Source organism: Pteronotus mesoamericanus, unplaced genomic scaffold, assembly GCF_021234165.1.
Source record: "Pteronotus mesoamericanus isolate MK-2021 breed Mesoamerican mustached bat unplaced genomic scaffold, CSHL_Meso_final contig_182, whole genome shotgun sequence".
Classification (NCBI taxonomy): domain Eukaryota; kingdom Metazoa; phylum Chordata; class Mammalia; order Chiroptera; family Mormoopidae; genus Pteronotus; species Pteronotus mesoamericanus.
The window spans coordinates 18495217-18520764 of NW_026555078.1; the positions used below are offsets into that span (position 1 = coordinate 18495217).

At 44.6% G+C, this 25548-nt stretch overlaps 1 protein-coding gene and 1 pseudogene across 1 annotated transcript in view; both read left to right on the top strand.

Annotated features, from left to right (window-relative positions):
* Positions 1-7893: 7893 nt before the first annotated feature.
* Positions 7894-8979, top strand: LOC129065742 (L-lactate dehydrogenase A chain-like; annotated as a pseudogene).
* Positions 8980-22087: 13108 nt separating this feature from the next.
* The window catches only part of MIDEAS (mitotic deacetylase associated SANT domain protein), a 64064-nt gene continuing 60603 nt past the window's right edge, over positions 22088-25548 (top strand). Inside the window, exon 1 of the mRNA XM_054567297.1 lies at positions 22088-22217. The gene's annotated coding sequence lies outside the window, so the exon portion shown is untranslated. The remainder of the gene's footprint in view (positions 22218-25548) is intronic.

The window sequence follows — 25548 nt, forward strand, 5'->3', positions numbered from 1 at the left end:
GTATAGATGCAACAGACGATGCAGAGAATTTATATCAGACAAACCTTCTGTAAAAAGCATTTGTCTTTGGGAGATGATAAAGCAAAAATGAAGAGAGGGAATCATAAATCTAAATGTAAGTTGCTAAAAACTATAAAATTCTTAGAAGAAAACAGAGGAATATGTTTTCACAACCTTGGATTAGGCAATTGTTTCTTAGATATCATATCAAAAGCACAAATAACAAAAGAAAAAATAGATATATGTACATTGGACTTTATCAAAATTAAAACTTTTGCACTTCCAAGAACACCATCAAGAAAGTGAAAAAACCCACAGAATAAGAAAATATTTACAAATTATATATCTGATAAGGAACTTGCAACCAGAATAAATAAAACATCTAACAGCTCAATGATAAAAAGACAAATAACTGAATTTTTAAAGTGGTCAAGAGATTTGAATAGACATTCAGATGGTCAATAAGCCCATGAAGTGACACTCAGCATCAGTAGCCAGCAGGGAAATGGAAAACCCAAATCAAAGCCACAATGAGATACCACTTGACACTTACTAGTATGGTTAAGTTTAAGACAGATAATCACCACTGTTGTTACAGATATGGAGAAATGGGAGCCTCATGCGTTGTTGATGGGACTGTGAAATGGTGTAGCATATCTAGAAAACTATCTGGCAGTTTTTCAAAAAATTACTTTGTGATCCAGGAATTCCACTCTTAGGTGTATACCCAAGAGAACTGAAAACATGTGCTTACATACTTGTACATGAATGTTCAGAGCAGCATTATTCAAATAGCCAAAAAGTGGAAACAGCCCAAATGTCCACCAAATGATGAATGGGTAAATAAAATGTAGTATGTCCATACAATGGAATATTATTCAACTCTAAAAAGGAACGAACTACTGATATATGTTATGACATAGATGAACATTGAAAACATGCTAAGTGAAAGAAGCCAGACACAACCACATGTCGTATGATTCTACCACATATTGTATGATTCTATTTATACCACATGTCTAGAATAAGCAAATCCAGAGATAGAAAGTAGATTAGTGTTTGCCAAGGGAATGGAGAATGAGAAGGGGCTGCCGATGAGTATGGGGTTTCTTTTTGGGGGTGATAAAAAAGTTCTGGAATTAGATAGTGGTAATAATTGCACAATTCTGTGAATATACTAAAACTACTGAATTGCACACTTTAAAAGAACGAATTTTATGGTATGTGAATTATATCTCAATAAAGCTCACAATAGATACATAAATAAACTAAGAGGGAAAGGGTGAGAGAGGGAGAGGGAGAAAGAGAGAGAGAGAGAGAGAGAGGAGTGGGGGAGGAAGGTCGGAAGGTCACAGACAATCCTGATCCCCTTGCCTGCTGAGCAGGACCCCGGGCACTAGGTATTGATCTGGTTCACACAGGACTGTCAGGGGATTGGGGGCCAGTCAGGAGGAGACACCCATGGGTAGAAGTATAACAAATACTTCTTAAGATGTCTCTTCTCAATGGGAAAATCCTAAGAGGTAGCAACTCATGGGAGCTGGAGAAACCAGAATTGAGCAAGAGGGACTGACAGGAAGGTAGGAGGCGGAGCAAGGGTATTCCCTCAGTTAACACAGCCAACATAATGGTTGCCTGGAACCTGGTGTGAGCAGAGGCAGAGATGTTAAGGGCACCAAGCAGAAATTGTGTGGTTTTAAAACTGCCTTGTGGAAGTAGTCACCTGCTGTCCACAAAGTGATTTGTGACATTCATTTTATTCAGTAAACTTGTGGGAACTAGACATAGGCAATAAAAGGAATATAAGAGCCAGATGCTTGCAGACTGGTAAGAAACGGAGATGATCAGTTACTCTATAATACAACAGGTGCTGTGATGAAAGTAGGTGCCAGAGCACAGAGAAGGGTCATCATATTCAGGTTAGATGGCCAAGGAGGACTGCCTGTAGGAGGAGACCCTTCAGAGGAATCCATGCCTTTGAAGAGAAACTGCAGCCTAGCTTCTTCAGGTGATCCAAGGGAGAGCCCCTCCCAGGTTCACAAACCAGTCATTTCTCCTTGTGCTGAGACCTTTGTCTTCCATGAGGAAGGACTCTAACCTAGAGAAGAAAACTGATCGTGGGTTCTAGTTCTAGACTAGGCACTGGACTGCTTTGTAACCTTAGACACCTTAGATCTACTCTACTTGTGAATAATTTCCTCCCCTAAGGAATTAGAACTGTGGTCATTCTTCATGGAGGTGATATAGTTTAGGCCAGTTCTTTCCTTCTATACAGGCAAGTTGGGTGTATGTGCACATGAAGGAAAAATCAAGAGTCACCAAATGAAGACCTACTGAAGGGGGAAGTGGGGTGGTAGTCAGAGTTCTACCTCTAGGTTGACATCTGTACAATCTTCAAACCCTAGGCTGCCGTCCCAGAGTCCACACGTAGATGGGTGTCCTGTGGCCTGAGATTGTAATCTCTTTAGTATTCAGAAAGCTGGGCAGGGCCTGAGGTGGCTAAGGAGCCCTGTCCCTTTTGCCCAGTGCTTTACTGAGAGTAAAAATGCTACCTTTTTACTCTCTCTGTGCCATGATGTAAGAAAGAAAGCAGTGATCTAACATTAGTGGCATTCCCAGCCACGAAGCTCCAACGGTGTCTTACCAAGAAGAGCCAGAGAATGATGAATAAATAACTTTTTTTTGCCCTAGTGATACGTAGACTTTCTGCTCAGGAAGAAAGGGTAGGGAAATACTGTCTCCCACAAATAAGTTTCAGTTAACATGACCCTTGGGTTAGAGTTCCATAAACCAGCACGCCAGAAAGGTTTGGCCAGTCAGGCCCAGTGAATACGCTGGGAAATTTGTCAGCTGGACCCTGATGCTTCATATTGACTCTCAGAAGGTAAAGATTGAGCAGGTAACAATTTGATTCTCTGGGTCACTTGGATTACTGAATCCTGTTTTAATTGTAACATGTTCTAAAAATACCTCTGTTATGAATTGAATTGTGTTTCCCTCAAAAAGACATGTTGAAACCTTAACGCCAGTACCTCAGAGTCTGAGCTCATTTAGAAGCAGGTCTTTGCAGATATGATTAATTAAGATGAGGTCATACTGGAATAGTAAGGACCCCTAATCCAATATGACTAGTGCCCTTGTAGAAGACGGTCATCTGAAGACAGACACACAGGGAGAAGGCCCGGAAGGTGAAGGCAGAGATTAGAGACAGGCAGCTGGAAGCCAAGGCATGCCAGGGTTTGCCAGCAAACCGCCAGGAGCCAGGAAGAGGCGAGGAAGGATTCCCCCACAGGTTTTGGAGGGAGCATGGCTCTGCTAAGCCTTGATTTTGGATTTCTGGCTTCCAGAACTGTGAGAAAAGAAATTTCTGCTGTTCTAAGCCACCAAATTCGAGGTGCTTGATTAGAAGAGCCCTGGGAAACTTACACAGCCTCCCAAGGCTGAGGCTTTATCAGGGTACGCAAAACACCAGTTTGTAGTCTTTATTTGATGGACATAATTTCAGCATTTGTTTTTGCAAATCCCCTGGGACTCTGATGTTATTTTTTAAAAGATTTGTTTATTTATTTTTAGAGAGAGGGGAAAGGAGGGAGACAGAGAGGGAGAGAAACATTGCTATATGAGAGAAACATCAATCGGTTGCTTCTCACACATCTTCAGCCAGGGACCTGACCCACAACCCAGGCATGTGCCCTGGCTGGGAATCAAACCAGCGACCTTTTGGTTCACAGGTCAGCACTCAATCCATTGAGCCACACCAGCCAGGGCTCTGATGTTCTTGAGGGTGCTGGAGTGTCCTGACAGAGTCTAGTGCTGGCTCTAGCACCTCTTACTCTCCTGAAGTGGGCTCAGATTCCTTGAGAAGCACCTGGAAATGCCATTTTCAGGCTGTACCTGAAAATGAATGAAGACATTAGGCTTCTAGTTTTTAAGAGACATTGCACAACTTATACTTCCATATTCATTGATAGTCTCTCTGATTTGTTCATTTGTTCTTTCGTTCATTCATTCAACTCTTAATGCACACCTACTGTGTACCAGTGGCGAACAGACATACACGGCCTCTGGCCTCACTGAGCCTCCAGTCGAGGGGCTGACACGGTCTCTGAACCTTGCCAAGCCTCCTCACTGAGTAAAGCCTGCCTGACTTACAGCATATCCCCAGTGGTGACAAACCTCTACCTTTGAAGGAGGAGATGAGTCTTTGGGACATTCAACATCCTTTGGAGTCCTGTTTGAGGAATGAGGATATATGATTAAGCTGAAATAAAAACAAACACACAAAACTAAGTCTTTGTTTTTACCCTAAAAACCAGAGGAAAAAAAACCAAATTATTTTAATGGCAATACCAATGGGATAGTTTCATAACCCATAAGATGATGATGTGGAAGAAGAGTGCTATTCAGATATTTTAAAATGTCTTATTACATCGCAGTCATATAAAGAGATCCTTTTAACTTAAGCCTAAGGTGCTCACTCAGTAGCCTTTCCCTCATCTTCTTTCTTTGTCTTTCCTTTGTTCTTGAGGAGCAGGTGCAGGAGTGGGGTCTTTTTCTCCTCTTCTTCCTTCCTCCCTTTCTATTGATCTCACTCTTGAATAAATACATGGCGACTGGTGCAGGGCTCAGACCTTTCAAAAGAGCCAGTGCTTCCCAGAAGGAGACTCTAAATTGCCCTCATTTTTCTTGCTGACTTGTCCAGGGATCTTCTTCCAAGGTTGTCGTCTAATTGTGATGTGAGTCTCATCACAACTGCTGTAACACGTCACGAGGCACACAGAAGGCAGACACTCAGAGTGGGAGCTGCGAGTGAAAACAGGAAGCAGGCTGCTAGACTTTCCATTCTAGAGGAAAATGTCTCAAGATGCCTTGGAGAATAACTCTGAGGTTCTGCCTCCGTGAGCCAACCTTTGTTTCAGACTCTAAAATATTTCATTATAACATAATGGAAATGACAAATGTTATCAGTGTTTCATGAGGCAATCATATGTCTAATAACCAAATTTTGTTATGTCAGAATAAGACCATCTCTGCAAAGTGTGAAGAGGGATATATTCATTCATTCATATATTCATTCATTCATTCATTCATTCATCGGGTAGGTATGAAGTGACAGACACTTTGACAGACCATGGGAGATCCAAAGCTGGAAACACAGTCTCTACCCTTGAAGGGCTCTTCATGGGGAAAGATGTATAAACCAAATCTGGTGTGGTACGGCTTGAAAGTAACCAGGACCTCTTGAGCCCCTCTGCTAGACATTGGAAACCTATTCCAGCATCCAAATCACCCTCCTCCCAAGGCATTCCACGAGCAGGCAAAGGAGGGGCATACACTACTCATCACCAACAAAACTTGCAACCATCCCATTTGTAAAGCATCTCTGCTCTTTTCCCAAATGCCTGTCACCTCATCCCATCCCAAAAGCGGGACTTTAGCTTTTTCTTTCCTCCACACCATACCCTCCTACTTGCAACCTGATTTAAAAAAAGACTTATCTCAAGTGTCTCTCAAGATTGCTTCTAGGGAGTCTCGATTCAGTGTGTCTGATACTCCTGAACTGTAGTGTGTAAGGCAGGAAGCATGAGACCAGAGAGGAAGCCTGGAGTCAGAGTAATGTGACCCTCATCTGCCAGATTATTTTTCATAGTGGCGGCACCTACCCTTAATTTTTTGACTACTTCTAAAGTTGCAAGTCTTGGTAAACAAGAAGACAGGGTGCCCAACTGAATTTGAATTTAAGATAAAGGATGAATAATTTTTAGTAAAAGAACATCTCATGGAAAATTTGAACATACTTATTCTAAACATTATTTGTTATTTATTTGAATACCCTAACTCCTTTGTAAGAGGTATTGTGTCCATCCATCAAGGGGTAACTACTGTCTCTCTGTTTCTCTTTTTGTGATGTTAGTGGCTAATGATGAAGACCATGACCTAGGTTGATTATTTCCTCTGGAGGCTGTAAAATTATGATGTTCTAATTCTACCTTTTTTCCACCTTCGTTTCTTAGCTGGACTACATCTATAAAGAAAAACTTTCCCTCATCAACTATTTGGTTTGCCTGGTCATCTCATATAAGAAAAGCAGGCTACATACTTAATTCTTTCTTTTAATGGGTGAGTTTTCAGAATAATTGGTTCCCTAGCAGCCTCCAGAGGTGACCAATGAGTTCTGTTCTTTCTCTTAAAAGTATCAATATGAACTAAGGGATTTTGACATGTATACCTTTTGACCCATTGTTATTATTACTCTTTTAGACATTCAAATTGTCCCATCTTTGGCCAGTGGAGACCTCCTGCCCTTGATTTCTGAGTCATTTTGATGCCGCTGCAGTATAGCCTTTGTTAGCCCCTTTGCTTTCTGGTGTAACAAGATGTTCCAGATTCATCTTACACATTTCCAGCTCATACTTAAACAAGACATTTCTCTTAGGAACCCCTTTAGTGGGAAATGATATTTAGAGACCAGACATTTCTGATTCCACTATTTAAACTATAACAACGCCCTGGAACAAAAACACATTCATATGCTCCCTGAGATCCCCTTACCATAATGTAATGATGCAGGACTAAGAAGCAACTGTAGGAGACTATTGGTATAACCCAAGATATAAGAAATGCCTGAATCAGGACAGGGAAATACAACTGACTGACCTAGAGACTTCCCAACTCCAGACCAGGAGGCAAATGCCAGGGTGCATAATTTCTCAGGATCTGCACCTACCTGCTAAACAGCCTTTCTCCTCACCCTCGCCCCAATTAAACGCATGTACCAAAACATCACACCTTTCTAAAAGCATAGAAAGTGGGATGCACACTGGGATTCTGGACAAATGTCCAACCGCTCCCAGGATAGCCTCATCTGGGTACAAAGCTGAGAAAGCACACAGAGTTTTCTTGTTTGCCCCACTGGGTTTATGTGAGTTTTAAAACACTCTTCTCTGGCTACCCAAGGATTAGCCATGTGTTTCAGCAAGTGATTGAAAATCATTACTTGTCTCTTTTGGTTGAACCTCAAACGTTTGAAATGTACACAGCTTGGCAGACTGGCCAGGGCAGCTGAGCTTTAAGAGGACATGTCCCAGCCATCTGTTGCCCTGCTTCATACCAGCCTTCTGCCCTTCCCGCTGTTGAGGAGCGTGGGGCTTGACAGGCAAATACAAGACAAAGACAACTGCAGCGCAGGCTTCAAACAGTTGCTCACCCTGTGTCTTGGAGGTGGGGGGGAGGGGAGTTATTGCATTGTTTTTAAGTGCTTTGCCTTTAGGTATGGAGGTTTTTCTTCTTCTTAGAGACCCAGCCAGTTTTAAAGACAGAGACGAAGGACATTTCCTGTGATTTTCCTTCATCAGCACAGCTCAGGCTGTGCTCAGCTACTCAGAGGTGATTCAGGCATGCGCTGTGAATATTAGAATTTCATTAAAAAATATTTAAGTATTTTAAAAACTGTTATTAAAGAGTGTGTAGCTTATAACCCTATGAATGCATTAAATAAATACATTTAACCCATCAAGTGGTTTAAAATGCACCATCAGGCGAGGACAGTCAGTTTTATTATTCTTTTTTATTTATAGACTTTATTTTTTAAGAAAAATTTATTTTTTCTCTTATTGGTTTCAGAGAGAGAGAGGGAGAAAAGCATTGACGTGAGAGAGAAACATCCATCAGTTGCCTCCTGCACGTTCCCCGACCAGGAAATCAAACCTGCGACTTTTCAGTCTGCAGGGCAATGCCCAACAAACTGAGCCACACCAGCCAGGGCTAAGAAAAAATTTAAATGGAAAAGAAACTGAGAGTGGAGCCGCTGCCACCAAGTCCGGGTCCAGCGCTGCGCACCACTCGAGGCCCCTCCGCCATGCACACCCGATTCTTTTTGGTTCTAAGTCCAAAATGGCAACTCTCAAGGATCAGCTGATTGTGAATCTTCTAAAGGAAGAACAACCCCCCCAGAATAAGATTGCAGTTGTTGAGGTTGGTGCTGTTGGCATGGCCTGTGCCATCAGTATCTTAATGAAGGACTTGGCAGATGAACTTGCTCTTGTTGATGTCATGGAAGACAAATTAAAGGGAGAGATGATGGATCTCCAACATGGCAGCCTTTCCCTTAGAACACCAAAAATTGTCTCTAGCAAAGACTATAATGTAACTGCAAACTCCAAGCTGGTTATTATCACAGCTGGGGCACGTCAACAAGAGGGAGAAAGCCGTCTTAATTTGGTCCAGCGTAACGTGAACATCTTTAAATTCATCATTCCTAATGTAAAATACAGTCCAACTGCAAATTGCTTATTGTTTCCAATCCAGTGGATGTCTTGACCTGCGTGGCTTGGAAGATAAGTGGCTTTCCCAAAAACCGTGTTATTGGAAGTGGTTGCAATCTGGATTCAGCCCGGTTCCATTACCTAATGGGGGAAAGGCTGGGAGTTCACCCATGAAGCTGTCATGGCTGCGTCCTTGGGGAGCATGGAGACTCGGGTGTGCCTGTGTGGAGTGGAGTGAATGTTGCTGGTGTCTCCCTAAAGACTCTGCACCCTGATTTGGGCAGTGATGCAGATAAGGAACAGTGGAAAGAAGTTCACAAACAGGTGACTGAGAGTGCTTATGAGGTGATCAAACCAAAAGGCTACACATCCTGGGCCATTGGACTATTTGTGGCAGATTGAGCAGAAAGTGTGATGAAGAATTTTAAGTGGGTGCATTCAATTTCCACCATGATTGAGGGTCTCTATGGAATAAAAGGAGACATCTTCCTTAGTGTCCCTTATATCCTGGGACAGAATGGAATCTCAGATGTCGTGAAGGTGACTCTGATAGCTGAGGAAGAGGCCCATTTGAAGAACAGTGCAGCTACACTTTGGGGAATCCAGAAGGAGCTGCAGTTTTACAGTCTCCTAGTGTACCCCTCCCTGTCTAGGCTACAGCAGGATTTTAGTTGGCAATTGTGCATATTGTTTCTTTTATCTGATCTATGACTAAAAACATCAATTTCCTAAAGATAGAAATAGTAATGGTTCATAAAACTCTGCATCTCTATCCTGATGCTGGATGCGCCTTACCCTGTGTGGTCCTAAGCTGGCTGGTATGAAACAGTTCCACTTCCTCAAGGCACCACTGCCATTGTAGCGCACACTGCAGTTGCCCTTCCAACTAGATATGTGTTCACTGTGTGTTATATAACGTGTGGTTCCTTTACCCAATGTGCCTAGTCCAACTTTTTCTCTCCAGTCAATCACATCCTGGGATCCAATGTATAGATCCAGTATCGCATGACTTGTGCATAACTGTTCTTAAGGACCTTATTTTGTGTACTCTATGAATCAGATTACTATACATGGCCATATAATGTAAAAAGAAAGTCTACATATAAATAATGCAGCCAACTATCCAAGTGTCATACCAACTAAAACACCAAATAAACCTTGAACAGTGAAAAAAGAAAGAAACTGAGCAGATAGTACAACATTCCCGTTACGCTCCCCCTCCCCGGCACCCACTTTCTCCTGTGAACATCTTTCATGGATATGGTACCTTTGTAACAGTTGATGGTTCCATATTGAGACACTCAGATTTCTTTAGTTTTTTCCTAGTGGCCTTGCTTTCTGTTCCAGGATCCTATCGACAATTCCCCATTACATCAAGGTGTCAGATCTTCTTAGGCGCCTCTTGGCTGTGACAGTTTCCCAGACTCTCTTTGTTTTTGAAGACCTTGTGAGCACTGGTTGAGTATCTTCCTCTGCTTGCAATCTCTCTGTTCAGATTTATCTATCTTTCTCATGAATAGAGCGGAGTTAGGTGTTTTGAGGAAGATGATCATAGAGGTAAAGTGCCATTTTAATCACATCATATCAATGGTCATGATTTATGACTGTTGATGTTAATCTTCATAATCCACTGAAGTAGGGTTTGTCAGATTTCCCCACTGTAAAATTTTCTTTTTGAAAAAAAACTTATATAAGTGTGGACTCATAGATATTTATGCTTTGGGTTACAAGCTATATAACCCAATTTTTTCCTCAAATTGTTTCAGCTTGGGCCATTGGGAGCTTTCCGTTGACTCCTGTGGGTTCTTTTTAAAATCAGTTCAGTTTTGTGAGGACTTTGGCACAAGCTCCTCCTGGCATCTTTGAGACCGGGCTGGCACTGATGGTGGGTGTGCCTGCAGGACTCTGCGCTGCGCCAGCCTGAGCACGTCTGCTTATAAGGAGCAGGGCAACGAAGGCCAGAGTACTTCCTGTGCTGGGGTCCTTCAGGCTCTGCAAACACCAGGCTTGTCACAGTGAAGGTGGAGTGGACAACATTGCCTTGTTTGTTTAGCACTTGCTGTAAGTTTTAGTTGTTTATTTCCTCACTTGATGTTGATGAGGAGGATAAAGAGCAGTTATTTGTTGGGTGTTTTGATAATTACTCATTCAACTCTGAAACAAAACTTTCCATTACTTTTCTTTCTAGCTTTTAGATTGGTTTAATTAAAGACTATTCTAATCTGAAAAGACAAATTGTGGGGTGGACAAAAAAAAAACAACAAAAAATGCTGTTGACAGGCATTAAAAGCACAAACCCTGGTGCAGGACTTGCTTGATTTAAATCCTTGCTCTTGGGCAAATTATTCCACTCCTCTGCACCCAGTTTTCTCACCTGTAAAAGGGGAATGCTAATGGTAGACCCACCTCAAAGGTTTGTTAAGTGAGTTAATATACATAAAATAACTAGAATAGGGCCTGACAAATAATGGGTGCTATATAATGGTGTCTATCATTATTTTTTATAACCATCTGCTATGGTATGAATGTTTGTATCCCCTCAAAGCTAATATGTTGAAATCTTAATCTTCAAGATGATGGCATTAATAGGTGGGGCCTTTGGGGGTCTTTAGATCTAAGGGTAGAGCACTGATGATTGGAATTAGTGCCCTTATTAAAGAAGACCCACAGATCTCCCTAGTTTCTTCTGTCATGTGAAAAAAATATACAGGATCTGGCACAAATAACGCCCCCTTTTTTATTACAAACTTTTATTGCAAAATCATAAGCATGTACTTCTGAAACATAACAATATCACACTCAAGCACACCATATGGCATTTTTGGTGAAATGTTCAAATTAAAACTATAAATTATTACACCCATATTATTACTCTACCAACTGCACTCGAGCAGGTGTTGCTTTTGCCAGACCCTGTGTAATGAGAAGCCTGAGGCTCCTAAGGGAACACTCACCAGACCTTGATCTTGTACTTATAGTCTCCAGAACTGTGAGAAATAAATTTCTGTTGTTTATAAGCCACCCAATCTAAGGTGTTTTGTTATAGCAGTCTGAATGGACTAAGACACCATTCATCTGTATAACCAGAATTTTCTTAGAACTGTGTGACCAGGCAAAATACAAAAACAAGTTGAATGCCAAGACTGACATAAGACTGTAAATCGGTCAGGGTTCTGACTTAAAAATGCAACAGGAACTGGCTGTGGATGAGTTAAGCATAAAAGGAATTTATGAAAGGATGTTGGGTAGCCCACAGAATCTCTAGGAAGGCTAGAGAGCCAGGCTCAGGGCAGGAATGAGAACAAAGGATGCTGGGCAGCAGCCAGGAGCGTGGCCAGAAGTGTGGCTCAGAAGCTGTCTACAGAGTCCTGCCTTGGCCTCAGAGCCCTGGGAAGCCTGTGCTCCAACCAGGGCTGGGCCCTGCCTGATGACCCTGCTGCGGCTGATACCCTGGAATCTGGACATGGCGACCACAGCTGCTGCCACCTGCACCAGAAAAAGGTTCTTCTTCTTCTTCTTCTTCTTCTTCTTTTTTTTTAGATTTTATTAATTTGTTCTTAGAAATAAGGGGAAGGAAAAAAGAAGAGAGGGAGAGAAACACCAGTTAAGAGAGAAACATCTCAGTTGGTTGCCTCTTTCACATGCCCCAATCAGGGGCTGAACCTGTAGCCTAGGCATGTGCCCTGACCAGGAATTGAACTCGTAGGCTTTTGCTTTGCAGGATGATGCCCAACCAGCTAACTGAGCTATACCAGTCAGGGCCAGAAAGAGTTCCTTTGAGGAGTTTCCTCTGTGGTCCCTGTTTCAGAGTCCAGGATAGTGCACCTCATTGGCAGAGCCCAGATCACTTGTCTAAATGCTGCAGATGAAAGAGGCTGGGGAGCAAGTGTCTGGTATTTCCAGCTTCCATAGTGAAAGGTGAGCAATGGGCTCCCACTTCCACTGAGACTCATAAGATAGACTCTTCCACACACCTGGGAAGGGACTCTGAGGTTGGGCAGCCAAAATATGACAAATGTCATCCATCACCCCTACTTGCAAATTTTGTTTCATCCAATTAACATCACTGATGGACTTCATAATAAGTAAAAGTTTGAAAAACACTGACTGGCCCATTGTTCTAGTGTCCCTTCTGTTTTTCAAGTCAGAGGGATACATGACTAATTGGTGTGAGTTCTAAGGAAGATAAAATCTCTACTGGCTAGATTTGGGTCAGTTTTCATGGAGGCTGCGACTCTGGGCCCTAAAGGACGTTGTACCCCAAATTTCTGTAAATGACAGTAAGTACTGCTGCAATTCGTAAAATGCAAATTCCTTTAAAAGGCTTGAACTTGACTGCTGTTTTTATCATTTTGCATTTTTTGAGTCCACAGATGCCAAAATTACCACTGCTATCCTGTGCATCCTTTGAAATTTTTTGCTTTGAGAAAAGAAGTCTTCATATTTGAATGTTGGAAACCCTGAGTATTGTCTAAATGGAAACATAGAGTCCCAGGAGGTGAAATGACTTAATGCAAGTTCGCACAGCTGGTTTGGTGGCAGGCTCTGGGCCTCGCCACCCCCTTCTGCCTCTGTTCCCCCTTGTCATGTTGCCAGCAGCTGGCCCAGGAGTAAGCGTGGCCATCCAGCCCCACAGCCACTGTCTTCCTGAGGCACATCTTGACAAGAGACCCAAAGCTGCTTTTGAATACTGGCCTATAGCCACTGCCGCTGCTTTATTCATTCTTACCTTTTGGTTGGGGAAATCCTGAGTGGCTTTCTCTCTGCCTTGGGCTCCTCCCTGGAGAGAAAAAGAAAAGAGCAAACAGGTCCCACAGTGGTGCTGGGTTCCAGCTGCTGGACTCTACTCTGCCTTCTCTCAGTGTAGCTAATCTTCTGCTTTGACTAGCTCCAAATCCTGAGGACCAGATTCCCTGGTTCTGCATTCACACCCTGGCTCCCAGTCATAAGGCTAGGTCAGATCCCACTGTCTGCTGAGTGTACTCTGCAATGGAACAGCCTGTCTCCTTGCCTGGCCAGTCAATTTCAGACCCAGTCACCCCAGAGGAAGCTCCTGGAAGCAGGGCTCATACCCTAACCACCCTGGCATCCTCAGCACCCAAAAGGGCCCAGCAAACCCTTGTTGTAGAGATGAATGACCTGCTCTGTTTGGGTGCTGCCCACACATAGTCATGACAAACTGGAGCAAAGGGAGATGGAGGTGTTGAGAGGACAAACTATGTGGAAGATATTTTCCTTCTACACCACCTGGGGGTATTTCTGTCTTATATTGACACTAGTTATTTAGATCTCAAACCACGATGCCATAGACAAGATTTAGGCTGTGGCCTGCCCAGGCTGAAGCAGGGAAAACTGGTTTTGAGAATGCAAAGAGGACTTCAGGCAAAGTCAACTTAACTAATCCAGGCAGCAAGACATGCATCCATTCATTCCTTATTCATTCATTCAATAAATATGTATTGTGTACCGTACGTGTCTAGATTTATGCTAGGCACCCAGAGATTCAATGGTGAATGAGACATACTCCCTGCCCTTAAGATGTAGAATGAAGAAGACAAAGCAGGGAACTGGTATTTACAATGGATTGCGATGCATGGTAAAATAATAATAGCTCATATTTACTGAGTGCTCACTATACACTGGGCTCTGCACTAAGCTATCGACTATGCTTTATTTCAGGTAATCCTCAAAAGATCACTTTTAGTAAGTATTACTATTATTTCCATCTTGCAGATGAGGAAATAGAGGCATGGAGAGGTTAAGCGACTTGCTCAATGTCACATGGCTAGAGTCGTACCTAGGGGTTTGATTCTAGGGCCAACGCTTTTAGTTCCTCCATTATAGCTCTTCCTCATCACAATAGAGGAGAACACAGGATAGTATTGTAGCACATAAAAATACACCTAACATGAGAGGGCATGGAGGGCTTCCTTGAGGAAGTGACACATAAGCAGAGTCCAAAAGGAGAATAAGGAAGAAAAGGTGTTTCAGATTGAGGGAATGACATATGCAAAGACTGAAGGCAAGAGGCCAGGGTGCATTAATTACTGTTTAGTGAACACCGACTCTTTGCCAAGGACATCTAGAAGCATTCGGAGACTGTAAATAGTGTCAACATAACTGGCTCATAGTGAATGGAGAGAAGACTGCAGAGAGAAGAGGCTAAAGTGTTCAGCAGGCACCTGTTCATGAAGGTCTTAAAAGCCAGTCCAAGGGGTCATGACTTTAACTGAAGAAAAGTAGAGAGATGCTGAAGGATCAGCAGGAGAGTTTTACAATCAGATTGCACTTCAGAAAGCTCAGTTTTTAATTATACTTTAGAGAAGGAATAGAGTCAAGCAAGACTGAAGGCCATTATGGTTGTCCAGTCAGGAGGTGATGGTGGCCTGCAGAGAGGATTGGCAGTGGCACAAGAGAAAAGTAGCCTAGGTTTGATTATGTTGTCATAGACGAAGTCACCCTAAAATCAGAAGATTGGTGGAGACCAGGACACGCTAGCAAGCCTTAGAGGATCAAGGGTCAGCACTGGTCCAATGTCAGGCAAAAGGTCCAAGTCTAATCAGGCAAGTGGATGGTAGAAGAAAAGTCCAGCAGAAGGTAGTGGGGACTCATCAACAGGAATAAGAGGCCTCCAAAAAAGACTCCAGCCCCTGGAAGGCTAGATGAGGAAAGAGAGTTTTCCACTGGGCATATAGGGACGAGGAGTCAATAGGAAACCAGCACCAGGAACCAGGGTCCTTGAGGCTGTCCTGGACTGGCAATGAGACCAAGGACATTCATCTGCAAGATAGAGATGCAGAGTTCCTTCTGTGTCTCCCTTTCCTTCCCTATAGCCATGAGTCCGATCATAGGTCTGGCTTCAAGATTGGTAAGAGGGGGCAATGTCATGAAGGGAAAAGAACAGAGCTTTGACCTCAGACAGATTGAAGTCTGAGTCTCATCTGGAATCATTTGTTACCATATTTTGCCATGTATAATGTACACTCACATTTTAGGGCTAATTCCCATGTGTAGTTCTCATTATACATGGGATTTTAGTACTGCCCACATGTAATGTAAGTCCTTATTTTTCTCTCAAAAGTTTGGGCAAAAAAAGCGCGCATTATACACGGCAAAATATGGTAGTTCTGTGACCCCAGGCAGGTTACTTAATATCTCTGAGCCTCAGCTCCTTCATCTGTAACTGAGGATAACAATATCTACTCCAGGGATATTGAAAGGGAATAACAGTACCTACTGCACAAGGTTATTGTGAGGAGTGAACATGTGAAAGGCCAAGGCTGACACCATAGTGAGTGCTCAGTCAAGTCAGCAACATTTCTCCTTTATTAGGAGTCCTCTATGTGCTGGGCCCTGAGCTGAGAGTCTTGGCGCTACGCTATCTTCCTCTTAACAAATCAAGGGAGGTATTTTTTTTTTAATCCTCACCTGAAGATATGTTTTTACTGGTTTTTTTAGAGAGAGAGAAAGGGAGAGAGCAAGAAAAACATCAGTGAGAAAAACACAGATCGATTGCATCCCATAAGTGCCCTGCACCCCAACTGGGGTCAAACCTGCAACCTAGGTATATACCTTGACCGGGGATTGAACCCACAACATTTTGGGGTACAGGACAATGCTCCAACCAACTGAGACAGCCAGTCAGAGCAAAGGAGATACTATTATTCCCATTTCTGTGGATTAGGACACAGGCTAAGAAAGATTACAAAATTTGTCCAAAATCACGTTGCCAACAAATGTGTTTTTCTCTGAAGTCCACGGGTGTTTTCCTGAACTTTTTCTGTACAACTTTTTCCTCTATCAGCTGACCACCTTTACTATTCTTTGCTTAATATTTTACTTAAATTAGTCCCCATTTTCACTTTAATTAATTTGCTTTTAAAAACAGCTTTATTGAGATCTTAATACACAGACCATCCAATTCACCTGTATAAAGCACACTATTCAATGTTTTTTAGTATAGTCACAGAGCTGCACAACCATTCCCAAAATAAATTTTAGAACATTTTTAAAAAAAGATTGTATTTATTTTATTTTATTTTTTTAGACAGAGGGTAAGGGAGGGAGAAAGAGAGGGAGAGAAACATCAATGTGTGGTTGCCTCTCACACACCCGCTACTGGGGACCTGGCCGCAACCCAGGCATGTGCCCTGACTAGATATCAAACTGGCGACCTTTTGGTTCGCAGGCTGGTGCTCAATCCACTGAGCCATACCATCCAGGATTTAGAACACTTTTATAATAAATTTATTTTTAAAAGAAACTGTGTTGTTCCCATAAATGGAAACCTTATATTATATACCATAAATGGAAGTCAAAACAAAAATAAATAAAGCAACAACAACTAGGCGATGTTATTAAATGCTCTCTAGTTAGCACTTCCTATGACTTGTCTGAGCTTGAGAATTTTCTCTTTCCCAAAAAGGGAGATTAGCAGGTATTAAAGAGCTGTTAAAGATACACTGGCAGCAAACTGAGATCCTGTTTTTAGCATAATCAGAAAAATAAAAAAAAGAATTGAAAAGAAACTTAATTCTTTTCACTGTGTGATTGCCACATTCTTGAACTACTCAGAATTAACTTGTGTGTACATCCTACACTTGCCTCCTTAAGGTAAGGAAAGTGACTTGTCCAATGTCACGCAACCAGGTAGTGGCAGATTTGGTCTGGAATTCAGGCTTCTAAATTTCAAATGCTATGTTCTTTGCGCTATATACCACAGTCCTCTTTGCAATTATTAATTAATTAATTAATTTTAAAAGATTTTATTTATTTATTTTTAGAGAGACAAGAAGGGAGGGAGAAAAAGAGGGAGAGAAACATCAATGTGTGGCTGCCTCTTACACACCCCATCTGGTGTCCTGGCCCACAGCCCAGGCATGTGCCCCCACCAGGAAGCAAACCAGTGTCCCTTTGGTTCGCAGGCCAACACTCAATCTACTGAGCCACACCTGCCAGGGCTTTGAGAATCAATTTAAGTTAGATTGAATGCCTAATATGTGTGATAGGTTGCCCTGTTAAAAATTCATAAAGCACATATTTTATACCTAAAAGGAACCTCAGAAATAATCTAATCCAACTCATTTCATTTTACATGTGAGAAAACGGATGAATTTGTTCACCTAAGCATGTTTAGAATTGCCTATCAGTCAGTCGACTAGAACATATAAACAACAATAGAGTTACAAATGGCCAGGCATTAAAATGATCCTCCTCTGGTCTTGAGCTTAAACCAAGCTCCTGATATCTCCATCCTGACCTAGCTTCAGTCTTGTCCTTTATTTCAATCCTTTGGTCTGTCCCAACCTCTGATGAGTAGTTTCTTCTTGGCCCAAACTACCAAGGCGGCTTTAAGGATCACAGGCATGAGGGAATTAGTTGGTGGGCGAGGGAGGAATTCACAGGAGGAAGATATATGAGGTTGTCAAGAACTATGAATGCTCCAAGATTTTTACCTTCCTTGCAAACTAACAAGTTAGCCTGCCACTATTTTATGGGTACTGGCAGAACCCAAAATTTCTGGGTCAGAAACAAGGACCTCTTGACTCACAGCAATCGTAGTAGCAAGAATATTGACATTTCCTTATGCTGGTTCTCTGAGTCCCAGTTTCCAAAAACAATGCAAGGAGGGCCAGGTGACACCTGAACACACAGTGAGATACATCACAAGAGAGGAATCCAAAGCTTAGGAAACCAGATCTTAAATGACAGACAGCAAGCATGCCTGCACTTTGCTCTGAGAAAGACACTATCGTATAAAGATAGTCAGGAACAAAGGGCAGTCACTCACTGCTCACAAGGCATGCAGAAATGTGACAGACCCATGGAAGACTGTCTCGCAACAACTGTTAAGTGCATGTATGGCAACTGAGCTCACAGTCCTCTAGCTACACCAAAAGGCAAGGGATGGGGGAACAGAAGCACAGGTTGACTAATTCCGTCCTTTGTATATTGTTTCTTGTTGGTTTCAATTATGAAAATAGCATGTGGAGACCTGTATGTGGATTTTGATATGTGCCTCACTTCTTGCTGCATGTAGCCCTACTTCACTGCCTTGACAGGATTTAGACAATTCAAATTATTCCTTTGCACAGCTGTTAAAAAACTCTAGAAGCGCTGTAACTCCACAGAAAGAGAAGACTATAGCCTTCTAAACATAATCTGCTTCCTGGAGATAGTGCATGCTGGGAGAACCCATGCTGGCCACACCACAATCGCATCTGGGATGTACACCTCTCATGCATCATGTCTGTCAATACCTGTAACAAATGTAACAACGTTTGCCAGTTACCAGTCAACAAGATCCCCAATTTGGTCTAGTCTCTCATTTGAAATCAGGGCTAGAGGGGTCACAAAGTCAGGCTCTATTTGTTAAATGGCTCCATCTCTGAGGCAGCTAGTTTATATCTGAAACAAAGGCCCAGAATTCAGGTCTCTAGCTGTCAGGTCTTACTTAAGGCTGTTAGTTTCGTTCTTCTGCCTGGAGGAAGATGAACTCCCAGGCTAAAGGAAGGCCATGCAGCTCAGGACAGGAGCTCACAGACATTGCCAGAACCACACCAGGATCTGGTATGTGGTCCACAGAGCCATTCTGTGGCATTCTATCTAGGTCCTCAGGCTCTTCGTAACCACATCCGATGGTAGTTAATCAATGGACTGGAGTTAGGCAGTGAGAGACTGGCAGGTAGATCAGTGACCACACCCTCTAACTAGGGGCAAAGGGCAAAAATGATGTCAGGAAACCAGGCAAAGCTCAACACTGCAGGGCAAAGGCCATTCAAGTGGAATAACCTGAGAGAATAATTCTGAAAGTGATGGGAGGCCACAGATCAGATCCAGCTCGTGTTATAGGCTGCTCTAAGTATAAATACAGCATAAACATAATCCAGAGCTGGCTATCCAAAGTGGTCCTTCCATCTCATTATCTTCTGGAGAGCTCGACTGAGAATTCAGAAGTAGGAGATAAATAAGGGGATCCAAGGGGTCTGTTTCCCTGTCCAAGCAATGCACAAACTATAGCTTTTATATACTGTTCCTTGGAGCTACTCTGAAGAACTTTAGTTCACAAAGATCCCCAAAGAGCTATAGCTGCTTATGGAATCTAGGTACTGCCACCTTGTAAGGCCTCTCGTTGTTATCCCAGAGAGCACCACACCCAGAAGAGGCGGACGGCCTTCTCCCCATAAGAAGTCAGGAGTCCTAAAGTCATTTCATGAATGTCTCCAGTCTCTTGGCCTGTGAACTCAGTGACACCTCCCACATTAATGCTACAACTGATGTCCCAGGAACAATATTTATTACTGGATGTGAAAAGACTTCCTCCCCACTGTGCAGTGAGCTCAACCTTTGAGCTGTGCACACCAATAAATGCTCACCTGTCTCAAACAGGAAAAAGCAACCTGTGCAGGGTGATTAAACTCCAGCATTGCTGACCAACCTGGATCCCAGGAATGCTGTGCAGGTTGCCTTGACTCTTGGGTTTGTGTCTTTCTATTTATTGTGAAAAGAAAAATTCATTTACAAACTCTGGGTGGTTGGACAGCCTTGCTGGGGAACAGTACTCACCAAAAAGTGCAGATTTCCACAGCAGCTATTGACAGTTGACTCTGGTTTACTTTTGTTAACCTTTTCTGCACTTGGTCCCTACATAGAGGCCTGCTAGTACCAACAGTCATCAAGTCGGAGAGTAAGCACCAAGAAATGGTTTGTGAATTGGGTCGAGTTCATTCCTAAACCAGGAGACTGTGTGCAGATTGAATTTTCAAGGTACTGTCTTAGAGTCTCTAGCGGCCTGTCACTCTGGGAACCTCCTGGGGAGCTGGCATCCTGGGACTTTGCCTGGCCCAAGCTGTCAGACTTCCTGCTCAGCTGTAATCTGAAAGCTGAGGCTTAGGAGACTCGATATAACACATGTATGTAATACAGGATGTTTGGAAAATGCCACTGCCTTAATTTTCTATGGCTCCTGTAACAAATGACCACAAAATTGGTAGGTTAAAACAGTTTTTTATTTTACAGGCTAAAAATCAAGGTGTGGTAGAGCTAGATTTCTTCCTGGAGTCTCGATGACCCCTCCGCACAGACCAGCTCGGGAAGGTAGTCATTGAGCACGTCTTTACATTTACTTACCTCTGATTGTCCAAACGTAATTCAGGAGGGGACTGAGGTAGGCAGAATAACAGTCCTCCCGAAAATGTCCATGTCTTCATCCCCAGAACCAGTGAATATATTAGGTTACAGGACAAAGGGGAATTAAGGTTGAGATAGACTGAAGGTTGCTAATTAGCTGATCTGAAAATAGAGATTATCCTGGATTTTCAGGGTGAACAAATGTAATCACAAGGATCCTTAAAAGTGGAAGAGGGAGGCAGAAGAGGAATCAGTCAGAGAGAGATGTGACTACGGAAGGATGTATCAGAGAGATGTAAGGCTTTGAAGATGGTAAAGGGAATCAGGAGCCAGGGAACGCGGGTGGCTTCTGGAAGCTGGAAAAGGCTAGGAAGTGGATTTTCACGTTGCTAGGAGAGCTCTGATTCTCCTACTCCCCAGTCTTTCAGTAAGTCTGCGTTTGTGGCTTCCCACTAGTATTAAGGCAGGCCTACAGATCAATTCCCAGATGCCCCTTTCCATCACTTTCACGTCCACCTTTCTGGACAAAGGCTTCCCTCAACTCTATGGTTTCCTGTGCTTTAGTAAAAAAGATGAAGCATTGGAATGGGAGGTTCTGTGATTTGGCCAATGTGCTAGTAGAAGCAGTATTTGGGGGAAAAAAGGAAAATTATGGAGCCCTAATGGATGCTTTTGAACTACCTTTAAAAAGGTCCTTGTTTTCCACAACAAGCTACAATGAAGCTAACCTTTCTGTTATGAAAGCCCTCCACTTGCAGTTTCAAATGTCTGCTTTTTTTTTTTTTTTTAAAGCCACAGCAAAGGCTAACCCTGTTTTCTCTCCAGTGTTACCGGATCAGGAATTCTTACTTGAAGACTGCAGTCTAACTAACTACTTTCTTGCTATCTGTCAGAAACCAGAAAGGTGGCCTATTGTTGTTGCAGTTTTTAATAGCGGTGAGCAAATTTATTTTAGGCAATGATAACTTTCAGAATGACTCTTGCCTGAAGCTCCTCTTCAGGCCTGCACACTACCCTCTAAGTCACTTTTGGCCAGTGATGAAACACGGAATGCATCTGGCCCCAGAGAGATCTGTGTTGAGTGTAAACGAAGAGGTGGAAATCGCAGGGGAGGATTAGAACAGAAACTATTTTGCAGCCATAACCTGGTCTCTGAATAGCCCCCGATGTGTCGTAAATGGTAAACGTCCTGTACACTTAACACCAGTGGAAATGATGGACAAGCTTGCAGACCTTTTGAGGGAACGTGGGGAGGATACCCGTGTTTGTTTGTTTGTTTGTTTAACGCCCTGTTTAGGCATTATTTGGCAAAACGCACATGGCAAATGTGCTTTCTTGACATGACCTTCTAGCTTAATATCAAACTGAAAAACTTTCTCTTCTTCCTCTTCAACCGTTTTGTTTGTGGGTTGGGTGTGTTTCTCCCGGAACCTCAGTTCTCTGGGGTCCCTGAACCCTAACACCACCTTTCAGATCCATCCCGAGAACAGACTCGACTGCGCTTTCTCAGCCCGGAAACGACCCGGCTGGAGCAAGCCTTGCCCAGTGGGGCGCCGGCTTGGCGGGTGGCCGTCTGCTTCTCCCTGCAGCCGGGGACGCGGAGCCGGGAAGACAGCGCCCGAGGCCCTGAGCGCGCGGGCGGGCGGGCCGTTGCAGGGCCCGGCGCGCCACCGCGCGAGCAGCTGGGTCACAGCCCGGGCCGCGCCGCCCGCTCCGCGAGGAAGTGACGACTGCGCTGTCCCGAGAGCAACAAAGTTTGAGTCTGCGGGCCGCCCTCGTCAGCAGCCAGCGTCCCTCGGAGCGGCCCTGGGATCCAGCGCGCAGGTGAGCCGCAGAATCGATGCCCTCTCCGCCGCCAGGTCGCCGCCGGGGAGCTCAGAAACCGTCCGGGCCGGGGCTTCGCTGCGCGGGCGGGGATGTGGTGGGGCCGGGCTGGGCCCGCCGCACAGGGCGCCGGGGTGCGGCGGGCGCTGCAGGGTCCGGGCCCGGGCTGATTCCTTGTGGTCGCTAGTTTGCCGCGGGACTTCAAACAGACCTGACTGCTGGCCGGCCCCTCCAGGCGCTGCTATTTCGGAGAGGAGGGGTGCAGGGAAGGGGCTTCCAGAGGCCTGCGTCCGGGGCCAATTCTCTGCCCCGCATGCCCTCGCCCTACGGGCGGGGCGCCGCAGCCCTCGAGACCCTGCCGGGTGCTTCCCGGGGAAGCGTGCTGTTCCTCTTCGCAGCCCTCGGTGAGGTCGCAGGTAGGAAGTTAAAGGAACTTTGCCCCCACTTTTCTTTGCTCTGTCCTCAAGAGCAGAGCAACTTAGAAGTCTGGGGAAACAACCCTCTGCATTTCCAAAAAGCAAAACCCAAGCCCCCTTCAAACAAATCCCATCCTTTTTCCTCCCACACCACGTCCTGAACCTGACAGTAATCACTAAGGCCTAACACTTTGCAACTTAGCCGTAAAAACTGTCAGCACACCCACGTACATATGTGAGTGGTTTCTATATAAAACTCCGAAACTCGTTTCCAATGGACTCCGTGGCATGTCGCTCTTTTCTGTTTTCTGAAACTGCTGGGGCTGCAGGAATGTGCTGGGGAACTTTGATGGTGGTTCCTGCCGCTCTCGGTAGCCTCGTGGCGCAGGGTTTTTTAAAGAACAGCTGAGAAGTTTATGACATCTCTGCAAAGTACACCGGTGCGGGTGGCGCCCGGGCTCCCGGGCTGGGTGGCTGCAGCAGTAGCAGCGGCGGCCCGGCAGCGGCGGGACGCAATAGTGTGTGCAGGAATGTACGTCTGTGCGGTGGCGACTCCACACGGGATGGCTAGAGGTTGAATGGTGTAGTTCCTAGCAGCAGCTTCCTGCCGGCCTGTAATTACAGCGCGATTGCACAGTCAGGCATTGTTGGCGTGCATGTTTATACACAGGCTATTGTGCAAGACCTCAGTGGCAGGGAACAAAACGCAGATTTGCATTGCAAATATCCAGGACAGATCTGGGCCTGAGTTGCAGTGGCCAAGTTCTTTTTGGCTTTTAAACTTAGCTAGGTGATTTATTTCCTCGCCTCTCCCTTCACTTTGGACAACTTGCCAACTGCTCTAGAAGTGAAGTGGACCCAGGAGGGCAGGATCCCTCCACTGACTCCACCTCAGCCAGCCTGAAAACTATCCCAGGAGCTGTACCCTTATTTGTGTCTGTAGAAAATGTGGGATGACGTCAGCAGGAAAAGGAGATGGGAGATGGCTATCAACCTCCCTAAACGGGAAAAGCAGTTTGAATTAGCAGAATTGCATGGTGGCTTGATTGGGGCCTGGTTACAAAGAGGACACGTCAGGCTTGTGTGTCTGAGCTGGCTGGTGTGCTAGACTTTGAGCCTTGAAGTTGTCAGCTGCGAAAACTTGGTAGGTAGATCCTAATTCCTTTATTGTGTTCTGGGCAAAGGGGAAAGTGCTGGGGCTTTGCCACTGTGTGTCTATGACAGGGTTTGGGATGGGGGCGGGGGAGTCCAATGAGTGACTCACACCATTTTTTTCCAGAGGAGCTCCCAGACCCACTTCCTGAGCAAGGTCTACGGCACAGGCCAGGGTGGGGGTCCTCACAGCCACTGAGCTCCCTGCTGCAGGAAGGGAGCCTAGTCTGCCAGTGTGGAAAGAAGGCAGCAGGTCCTTCTCGAGGCCCTCAGAGGTGGCTAGCTGTAATAGAGGGATTTAGAACAACCAAAATGCTCGCAGAGGCATTCACATCCCAAATCTCAACCATCTCTCCTTGCCATAGCCGAGACTCTCACAGGGCAGCAGCCAGCCTGGCTGAGGGTATTGTGTGGCTTGGTGGCACTGCCACTGCAGGGCTTGAGTAGCCTCTTTGCTCAGAGTGGCAGGTACCAATGGCCCTGGCACCCTGGAGCCCCCTTCTGCCTGGCTTTCTCCCCAACCAAGTAACTGAGTTTCATGCAGAAGGAAAAGAGATGCCCTTTCTTTCTTTCTTTCTTTCTTTCTTTCTTTCTTTCTTTCTTTCTTTCTTTCTTTCTTTCTTTCTTTCTTTTTTTGCAGCTTCATGCCAGCTGTGTGTCATGAACACAGTGACCTTTTGTCAAACCAAAATATCAGGCACAATCCCTGGCAGGCAAGACCTATATACGTCTAGAGACTGGAGAAAAAACATGTGAAAACAGAACATTCCTGGAAATTCTGGGATGTACAGACACAGTTCCACAGGGAAGTGAGGTTCAGAGAGAAAACACCACCAAGGAGTTGCACAACCCCCTGTTCTGGGTACATTCGGGTTTTTACTGGACTTGACCCTCAGCGTCCTGGTTAGCTGCCTCACCTGACCAGGGCTGCTGTAGCAAGGGACTACTGGAACCCAGTCTTTTTTTTTTTCTTTTTTTTCTTTTAAATCCTCGCCTAAGTATATACTTATTGATTTTAGAGAGAGAGAGGGAGAGAGAGAAACATTGATCTGAGAAAGAAACATCAATCAGACAATGCTCCAGCCAGCTGGGCCACCAAGCCAGGACCCCAGCATTAGTCTTGAGGGACAGGATGTGGGAGCAGTTCCTTCTGACCCCAAAGGAAAAACAGCTTTGAGTTCACAATCCTTTGTGTTCAAGTGGAATCTGCAGAGACTAAGAGTGCCCTAAGGCCCTCCAGGAGTGAGGGCAGGATAGCAAAGGAGAGGGACCCCTTGCAAAGGCCAGTGAAAGAAGGGAGGGGACTCCCTGGAGTTGTTGGGCCACGTGGAGCAGTCGCCTGCCCAGGTCTTCACTTCAGCCTGGCCGGGTTTTGTGCAAAACTCAGGCCCTGCCCCTGACTTGCTCAGCTTTGCCTCTGCATTCACAGAGCTTGTCGTGCAGTGGTTTAAGACCGGAAACGTAATCCTGACTTCCTCTCCCACCTTACGTAAATGCTGATTTTTGCCCTGAAGTTGCTGCCCAGTTCATGGCCCCTGGACAGCCCTGTCTGCTACCTCGTGCTGTGCACAATGAGGAACAGTATTGAAAAAGCTCCGAATCAAAACTTGACAGATTTTAAAAATGATGTTATTGCTTTAAGAGGAAAAACTGTTGGAGGCAATTAGGGAGTTCAGCAACTCTGGCAAAAACCCCAAGGTGCCCCAGGGAGAGGCAGATGGAGAAGTCCTCTGCAAGAGGGTGGTCTTAGAAGGGCGGTCTTT